The sequence below is a fragment of the Mirounga leonina genome, unplaced genomic scaffold (genome assembly GCF_011800145.1).
Source record: "Mirounga leonina isolate KUSES-001 unplaced genomic scaffold, KU_Mleo_1.0 Mir_180, whole genome shotgun sequence".
Taxonomy (NCBI): Eukaryota; Metazoa; Chordata; class Mammalia; order Carnivora; family Phocidae; genus Mirounga; species Mirounga leonina.
The window spans coordinates 10,726,772-10,737,128 of NW_023270469.1; the positions used below are offsets into that span (position 1 = coordinate 10,726,772).

The 10,357-nt window shown below is 36.4% G+C and overlaps 1 long non-coding RNA gene across 1 annotated transcript; it reads left to right on the top strand.

Moving 5' to 3' along the window:
* The first annotated feature begins 4,868 nt into the window (after positions 1 to 4,868).
* Positions 4,869 to 9,409, top strand: LOC118023855. The gene is made up of 3 exons (XR_004682916.1): positions 4,869 to 4,943; positions 8,478 to 8,648; positions 9,358 to 9,409. It is a non-coding gene; the product is annotated as an uncharacterized LOC118023855 (long non-coding RNA).
* The last annotated feature ends 948 nt before the right edge of the window (positions 9,410 to 10,357 follow it).

Consider the following 10,357-nt stretch of genomic DNA (forward strand, 5'->3'; position numbering starts at 1 on the left):
CCTTGTGACCACTCATTCTCCAGTCCAAATAGTTACTCTTACAGTTGTGGTTCTCCTTGATACAATGGAGTTCAAGTGATCCTTCAGGAGACTGTAGGTTCAACATCTCCTGTGCCCCAACCCATGCTTACCGAGGTAATGGTTCCTACACAGTCCTCTCAGTTGGGCTGCCTGACTACACCACCAGCTAGGTAGTCAACTGACCTAGGTTTAGATTCTAGATCTATCACTATCACTTGTATGATTTGGTGCAAATCACTTCATTTCTATGAACTTCAATACTCATATCAAAGTAGTGTTTAATTAAGAAGGATAATTGTGAGGATTAAAATGGATATTGCAAATGAAGCTTTTCAACACGTTATAATAGAACCACATATAATTAGGATATAAAATAAACCCAAATTGGAAAGGACAGAAATGTGAAGTTGTGGTATATAGGAGAGCCATTATATTGAGATAAAAAGAAATTGACAAGGGAAATGTGAAAAACAGTGAGGTCTACCATGAGGCTGTCATAAACCATCATATTTTTTAAATTTTATTTTATTATGTTAATCACCATAACATCATTAGTTTTTTATTTTTATTGTTATGTTAATCACCATACATTACATCATTAGTTTTTGATGTAGTGTTCCATGATTCATTGTTTGTGCGTAACACCCAGTGCTCCATGCAGAACGTGCCCTCTTTAATACCCATCACCAGGCTAACCCATCCTCCCACCCCCCTCCCCTCTAGAACCCTCAGTTTGTTTCTCATCATATTTTTAAAAACAGTGTGTTAAGAGTTTGCTTTCATTGCAGAATGACAGTTCAGAATGAGGACATGATGCTCTCTGAGCTTTGGCAACCTGGAATTGATATGTATTTCATGTTCAAGTCAGTGATAATTTCTTCTTAAAAGCAGTCTATAATTAACAGAAGTAAAATTATAGACATACCTCCGGTGAAAACAGTAAAAAATGTAATAGCTGTAATTCTCGTGATAATCATGAAGCCTTACATGTATGGGCAAGAAATACTGTTTCAGAAATTACTTGCTGTCAGACGTTCTAACCATTTTTACATGCATCAGCTCATTTAATCATCGTACCAACTTTATGATGTTAGTCATATCAATAACTCCACTTTACAGATAACAAAACTGGAGCTCATTGAAGGTACAGGACTTGTCCACAGTGACAAGGCAAATAAGCAGCAAAACCAGGATTGGAATGTCCCTCCCTAACTGCAAAGCATAGGTCAGCAGTCCCTAGAAGGACCCCTCACTCTGCCCCTTCTGGCCAGTGGTATGCTGGAGGGGGCTGGCCTGAGTGACTTGCATGTCAGTTGTTAAATTGTGAGCAATTTTGTGAGATGGTTGTTAAACACAGTTTGGTTTTTGTTTTTTTTTTTAATTATTATGAAGTTTAGCTGACATACAATGTTATATTAGTTTCAGGTGTACAACGTAAGGATTCAGCAATTCTGTACATTACTCAGTGCTCACCATTAAGTGTAGCCACCATACAACGTTATTACAATATTACTGACTATATTCCCTATGTGGTACTTTCCATTTTTGTGACTGACTTATTTTATAAACGGAAGCTTGTACCTCTGAATCCCCTTCATCTGTTTCGCCCATGCCCACCCCCCACCCCCCACCCCTCTGGAAACCACCAGTTGTCTTTGTGGTTTGTTTGTTTATTTGCTCATTTGTTTTGTTTTTTAGATTCTACATTTAGGTGAAATCATATAATATTTGTCTTTCTCTGTCTGATTTACTGTTCTTCGCATGATACCCTCCAGGTCCATCAGTGTTGTTGCGAATGGCGAGATCTCTTTCTTTTTTAAGTCACAGGAATAAGAGGTACAGCATGGGGGAATAAACTGACCCTAGTGGGAATATTTCTATCCCAGATGTTGGCCAATATTACAAATATTACACATCAGAGACACTCCTGCTGCCATGAGAGCTGGTTGTTAAACACTTCCCATTATAGCACTGAATTCAAGCTGTAGATGTCCTTCTAGCTTCTCTTTGTGGCTAATTGTAAATGCCTTTTAAATTCCCTCAAAAGCAAGAGAAAAAAACTAACAAAAATGAATCATAAAATATTCCCATCAGGAAACTCAGATTTCCATCAGGCGGTTTATGTTACACCGTGTTAATGTTTGATAACTTTCATAGAAATAGGACAGTTTCTAATGTCGAAAGTTTTAATATAGACTTTCATCTTTGGGAATTTTTCTCTCAATAGCACTGATTACTTCCAATGAATGGAACTATGCCTACTTTGCGCATAGAAAGAGATGTAGTGCTTTACCGTTACAATATTATAAAGAAAAAAGATTTTATCATGGGAGTTATTGTCATGCTATATGAATGGGGAGTACATTGATTGACTTCTCTCTCATGCACAATGAATATCTCATCCCTAGATTGTTTCATCCACCCCAGGTGAATGCCAGCGTGTCCAAAACCAATTCAAAATGCCGTCTGTTTTTCTTCTAAGTTTAACAAATATTTAGAATTGCAAGTAGAATAATGATTTCACTTTCAGCTAAAATTACTCTATTTAGGGATTGGATTTGTCACTAATATAGGATGATTTATAACTGATTTAAATCTCAAATACAAATGCTATGTGTTTATTAATCTACATTCATGATTTTAACTTTATGGTTTAATAAGTGTTATGCAAATGGAATTATTCTGGAAGTATTTTAACTCAAGAGTATCAAAATATTCAGTCTAAAAAATTGCCCCCACAATTACGGCATTTTAACTCATTAATATCAATTTGGTTCAGAAACATTTGCCAAGAAAATTATAATTATACTTAGAAATTAGTATTTTTTTGTTGTTGTTACCTCACTTAAGAACCATGTCTAAAATTGCATCGTTCACAGTTTTCAAACACCTCAGGGAAAATGTCCAACAAAGTGTATCACAAATGGACCATTTCTTCTCTGAGCATGTGCTTTTTTTTCATTTCTCATCAGTATATGGAGAGGCTTATCATTTTTGTACCTTTCCATAATGTCTAAACCCTTGCCTGAAAGAATCATTATTTTACAAATCTTGTCCATCCTGGAAATGTTAAATTAACACATTTCACCATTAATTTAAAGGTTGATCCAATGCTGTAAGAGTTCTCTTGGGACTACGTCCATGTCTTTGTGGGAACCTCATAGTATCATTCCTATGTCACTTGGGTGAGTCTTTCCATCTCTTCTGTTGGAGTTTAAGTCCCTGTAGTATATAATGTATAATGTCTGTGACTGTTTAAGTGCTTAGGATGAATTGGTGATTCTTTAAAGCATGATAGCACATATTATTAAAGAGCAAGACTGGGGCTCCTGGGTGGCTCACCCAGTTAAGGGGCTGACTCTTGGTTTTAGCTCAGGTCATGATCTCAGAGTCATGAGATCAAGCCCCACATTGGGCTCTGTGCTTAGTGCAGAGTCTGTTTAGGACTCTTTCTCTCCCTTTCCCTCTGCCCCTCCCCCCATATGCTCGCTCTCTCAAATAAATAAATAAATCTTTGAAAAAAGAGCGAGACTGATAATATGTTTATTTGCTATTTTAAGATTTTAGATGTTGATAAATATTATATGTATAATGAGAACAGTAAACCAGAGTCAGTTGTTTAGGGAATATGGGGTGGGAGACTTGGAGTTGTAGTAACCTAAATATTTTGGATATAGTAGGACTTGCTGCAAAGGTGATAACTTTTTGGCACAGGGCCTTCCACACACTAGCTGGTACAGTTACTCTATTTTTAGAATCACTAAAATTATTTTTCTAAACAATTAGACATCTCAATTCCAATTTTCCCTTTTAATACCTTAAATATTTTAAAGGAAAAGCCAGTGCATATCTTTACACCTAGGTAAAGCCATTTTTATGTGAAGTCTTTTTATAGATCGTAAATCCAGTATTTTCGAACCTATAGTTGTCTCTCAGTTGAATCTGCGGGATCATTCTCAACCCTGATTTACTACCAGATTGACAGATATTTTTACATTCTTCCTTATGTAGTAGAGATTATGGACATTTTGATAGTGCAGGGTATCACACTGTTTCATTGATAACCTAGACCCACTCAAATGAGAGAATCTATGTTATCATATCTTTTTATTATAATATTGCCATTAGTATTTATTTTTCTATGCATGATATATAATCTATAAATAAGTTATATATAAACATATGTAACTATGTTATGTATAAGTAATATATAATAGGTAAATATATATAAATTACCTATAAACATATAAACATATACATTTATATAATATACACATTTATATATAATACATATACATTTACATACAAATTTTATTTGCCTTATTGCTTTGTTTAAGCTCTTTGCAAGTCAAGGAAATAAACCTTTTCTCATATGGGTTGCAAATTTTTCCCAGTTTATTATTTATCATTTAAATTTTTGTAGTTTTTCACTTGACATTTAATATATATGTGTATAGAAAACAAAAAGTATACAAAAAAATCCAAAGTATACATTGGATTTTTAAAATATTTTACATAAGTTTATTGATTTTCTTCTTAGTGTGGCTTTTAACACATTCCCTAACATTTTAGGATTTTGAACAAGTCTGAATTTGTAAATTAATTATGTAACAGTATTTTTTTTACAGTGTGAAATGTCCCTCTCTGAAGCGATTCTAGATAGTTATTCAAGAGGACACAGAAAAATCCCAGCTCCATGAAGATATTAATTTTTAAAATCATAAGTGTTTTCTGTTTTCCATCACAGAGTTTCTTGCATAAAAATTAAATCCAAATCTAAAAAAGCAGATAAACATCCTAAAAATAAAGGGAAATAAAAATAGTGAAATGCTACAAGAATAGAAGTTAAGACATGTTTTCTTCAGTGGTGAAGGAGATTTGTGATGCATGACCTCAGAAGCTCATCTACTAACTATGTAGTGGTAAGTGAATCACTTAAGTGCCCTGGTCTTTCATTTTCCACCTAATAAAACAAGAGAGTAGGACTGTCTTCCTTGTTCCCAAGCAATGTGTGGAGGACTCTCTAGAGCATGGAAAAACACTGAGGCAAAGAATATACTTTGTTTTCCACCGTATCTATCACTAGCACCTCGGGTTAACTCTTTGACAGCTGAAAAATAGAAAACAAAACTTCAAAGTATTAGATCTTCTCTTTCCACCCAGTATAAGCCAACTACAAGTAAATATACTGTGAAATGTGCTTCTGTGTATGCATGTATAAATTGATAATGGTTCATGAACATCTAATGGCAGTATTAAAAATATCTTAAATTGCACACCTGTGTGAGAGTCGGAAAAGGCCTTTGGTACTGATGTAATTATTTATATAAAGGAACAGATTGGTTTTGCTGAATTCACTGACTTCTAAACTCTGCCTCTAAGTTTCTAGCACTCCAGGGCTGTCTTGATTAAGATGTAGGAGGGAATTAAATCGATTCAAGTTGGATTAATAAAGCGCTGATTTGAATAGAGTGTTATTCCACAGTATTTAGTATTTCCTTGCTTTTCCTTCGCTCTTTTAAAATTCTTTTTCCTTACTCCTTGAGTTTAATATATGATTATTTTACAGAAAGTGCCCATATAGAGTGTTTCAGCATCACACATGTGGCCATTTTATATCGGCTGCAGTATTCTGAAATTATAGTTTCATTATCTCCTGGCCTGTTTTTCAGGGAGAAAAATATGTGTATCCCCACCATTATAAGCTTTGGAGGCTTTGGAACAATATTGAGATTGAAATGCTGTGCTTGCAAAAAAAAAAAAATTGATTCTAACAAATGGCGTGTTTTGAATTTTCCTTTCTACTGCATTTTTATTCATTTTTTAATTCTCACATGGTGTTCTGAAGCAGTTACAATGAATCACGGGCCTGGATTCAGCTTTGCAAATACGTTAAAAGAAATTATCAGGCACTTCACTTCATCTAGAAATATCACCCAAGGAAAAAATAATAAACCTTTGCTAGCTGGTGTTGCACAACAAGCAAAAAGAATCGAATCAGTATTATTGCTTTCCGTTTGACAAGCACAACATTGTACTATCTGTGAGAGAGGAACTATTTGTAAACTTCTCTGAACATAGTTACCTTCGTATGCGTTACTTACTAAGATCCATAATGTGCCTCAGTAATGTTGGGTAAATACCCCTGTGCTTAAACATATATTATGTGCCTTAAACTCTTCCACGTGAGACATGGATGATGTTTAAGCACTTTCTCCAGGAGTGGAGTGGCCTCTGAGTACCTTCACCTAGATCCAAAGGTGGTAGAAACTGCTCCATACATTTAGGACCCACTGTCACTGTTGGATGGAATGAAATGTGTCGGCCTGGTGAAGTTTTTCTAGTGCAACTTCATGGATCGTGTGAACAGCATTCCAAATGGTGATTCATAACGTCTTCATCTATGGGGAGCAGTTTCCAAATCACTGCTTACTTGTTGCTTTGAATTCTAAATGTTATTAATCAACTTGTAACTAAGAAGAGCTTTCAGTTGGTGGTCTCTTCCTGACGACATGTTCTACAATAATTATGAAACATACCAAGCTGGCTTTTAGTTATCCAGAGACTGGTTTTTCTTTGCTTTTTTCTATGCAGGATATTTGCTTACCCACAATTTTCCTATAAGCCATCACACTGAACTTTGGTTTTCAAATCTAAGAGTGTGATACAGGGAAAAGAAGGTAGAAGTTAGCTAAGATCGTTTGGAGTCTTGGGTTCACAGCAAGTTGTGAATCACGGATTAGTCCCATTCCTCGTTGGTGTTCTCTCTAAGGCGTACGCCGTAGAGAGACTTTAAGACACAAAAGGAAGCTGTCTGGGCTGTGACCAACTGTACAAATGGTGGGACAGTTGAACAGATTGTATACCTCATTCATTGTGGCATAATAGAACCATTGATGAACTTCTTAACTGCAAAAGATTCCAAAATTATTCTGGTTATTCTGGATGCCATTTCAAACATCTTTCAGGCTGCTGAGAAACTAGGTGAAACTGAGAAACTTAGTATAATGATTGAAGAATGTGGAGGTTTGGACAAAACTGAAGCCCTACAAAACCATGAAAACGAGTCTGTGTACAAAGCTTCATTAAACGTGATTGAGAAGTATTTCTCTGTAGAGGAAGATCAGAATGTCGTGCTAGAGACTACCTCTGAAGGCTATACGTTCCAAGTTCGGGATGGCACTCCCGGGACCTGTGACTTTTAGATTGAACAGCTGAGGCGGAAAGTTGTTTGTTGTGTATTCTGTTTGGTAGAAGTTTGTCTTACTGTTTCTCTACTAAGAACTCTTTTTAAATGTGTTTTGTTATTGTAGCACTTTTTACAACGAAACTCTACTTGACCAGTTCCAAACTCTACAACCTGTATGAAGTTCCTACTCTCAGTGGGTTTCTCATTTCTATGTGGAATCTCTTCTCTTGCAGTGTCTTGTAAATAAAGATTAAATCCCACCCTTTTCTTTAAAAGAAAGTTTATGACACAGTAGGTAAATCAATGGCTTTGTGAGTTTCAGGAATTGTCCATTAGCCTAGCTATCTTTTCTTTGCCGTGGATAACACAAAACCATATTTTTTGCTACTCTTAAACAGTGGAAAACCATGTACTTATTTATTATTTATTTATTTTAGAGTGTGCACAAGCTGGGGAGGAGAGTGGGAGAGGGAGAGAAGGAATCTCAAGCAGCCTCTACACCCAGTGCAGAGCCCTACAGAGCGCTCGATGCTATGACCCTGAGATCACGAACTGAGTCTTTTGAACTCAGGTCAGATGCTTAACTGACTGAGTCACCAGGCACCCCTGGAAAACCTTTTAAATCTGAATTATCATAGAATCTGCCCACATCCTACATATTTACTCAGGTCCATGCTATTAAGACTTTTCAGTGTCTTCCTTTTACATAAATTATTTTTTTTTAATTTTTTAATTTATTTTTGAGAGAGAGAGAATGACAGAGAGAGAGAGGAGGAGAAGGGTGAGGGTCAGAGGGAGAAGCAGACTCCCTGCCAAGCAGGGAGCCTGATGCGGGACTCGATCCTGGGACTCCAGGATCATGACCTGAGCCGAAGGCAGTCGCTTAACCAACTGAGCCACTCAGGCGCCCCTTTTACATAAATTATTAAGAAATTGTGCATAGTCAGAAAATATCAGTGTAAGTAAATTTAAAGTTTTCTTCACCTCTTAATATTTTAACTATTCTAATAAACACTTTCTGTGTTCTATTTCCACTAAGAGGCCCAAATTTCAAGCACAATAAAAATAATGCAGGAATTAGTTTCCCTTTATATCCCCCAAATCTACAGCTATAGACACAGATGGACATTCGTGTATACCTTCGGAATAGTATACTTAATAGTTTGAGTCCTGTTTTAAAGCTGAAACTCTTCAGGCTTTTGTGGCTGTTAGGTCAGCTTTGAAAGCTACCTTCTTTGTGATAGTTGATCCTCTGATTTCTCTGTAGGGGCTGCAAATGTCAAGACTTTCAAGGACTCAGAACGTGCTCCTTTGTTCCCTTTGGGATGTTTTAATGACGACAGTGTGATTACAGATATTTTGTTTTCTTTTTCCCTCTTGAGAGAAGTGGGGGAGATTAAAGCAAACAGACAACCGATAGGAAATTGCCAAGTTAAAGGTAAAATTTGGCACTTCTTAAATAGTATTTTTTAACATTAAATTTGAATGCTTTAAGAAAAAGCTGCTTTTAAAAAATGTGTCCTTAAATTGTATGCTTTCATGCCATTAAACATTTATTTGTTTCAAATACATCAAGAACGTCATTCATACAAAGCCTTATATTACCTTTAATCATAAAATACAACTAGACTTATTGAATATGAATACATCCTGTAGTTTGATGCATTATAAAATGCTGTGCTCTGCTTTTTTGGGAAAGAAAAATCTCCTTTTCAGTGTAAGTTTGGTTTATGAATATTGTGACTGTTTTCTTCTGTTCACATTCAGTGAACTGAGACAAGCTTCCTTCTAGTATTTGGAGTCTTTTTCCATGATTTTGTCTTATGAGGATGCATATTCAATGATTGGGTATCTCTGAAGAAAAAACTTTGGAAAGCTCCTAACTTTTAGGGGTACTCTAGGTTTTGTTTTTATTTTTCAGTACATATCAGGCAAAAATTTTCATTGGTTTACTTTCAAAGAAAGGTTAAACAGATGTCACAATCAGAATAGATAAAGCTACTGTTTTTCTCGCCAGGACAATTTTATTTTGGCATATAAGATACATAGTAATTATCTCTCTCAATTAGCAGCCCATTCAGAGTATCACTGCCACTTAGGTTATACACCAGTTTGCCTTCTGAATGTTTCAAATATTTTTTTTCTAGAACCTACTTGAAGGCTGTCTTTCAGATGTCTGAATAAAAAGTGTTATTTTGTTCAATTAAACATCTGAATCTAGAGACTATAAATCAGAATACTCAGATGGTGGACAGTATTGAGTCTAGGGTCAATAAAGGTAAGAACTTTTATTGTGCTTGGAGAAATCTTTTCCTACCTCTTTTTTGTCACTTGATAGTAATGGTATGTATCTGCTAAGTATGTGATCAGCAAAAAAGGAGCTAAGAGCCAATTAACAAGCTTTTACTGGGCCAAAATTTTTCTGGTTTAGAAAAACATGTGAAAAGTAAAATGGTGTCTGGGCTAAGCCTGGGGGAGATGGTCTCTCTCAGGGAATGCGCTGTGAGCTGTTGGCAGCCAATATTCCCATCAGCTGGGAACCCAGGACATTACTGGTGTCCGCTGGGGCACCACGATATCCCCTGTAGCCTCCATGAAAGCTTCATTTCTGTGACTGGAGCCATCCTAGCAAGAACAAATCAACAGGCTTCAGGCGGCATTCAGCAATCCTCCTAAGACCATTCACCGTGACATTCGCTTTCCTGCTAAGTGAAAATAGGAGCACATGGTAGGTTGTCTTCAATTCTGTGCATCGCTTGCAGGAGGAAGCTCCCATAAACTCTGGGCTGGAGGCCTTCCAGAGGTGTATCTACCTTGCTGGGCCATGACTTCAGTCCTCCACTCCCGTGGCCGGGCCCGTCCTTCTAGGTATGATAACCTTAATAGTGTTAGCTAAAGCCTCTTCTTTCAGCAACACAGGTGATTTATGCGGGTAGACTTTTTTTTATATGGACATATTGAAGAACTGTCAGGTTGTGTTGATTAAGTACTCAGATTCAAGAGGCAAATGGCCCAGGTTAAAAACAAGGTGGTAAAGCATACTACCGAGGAGTCTCTCGGCAGCTTCTCTATGCTTTGGTTTATTTTCCTAATAAATAAATCAGGAATGATGGTGATAGTGGTAGTAGGAATAACAGTAGTGCCTAC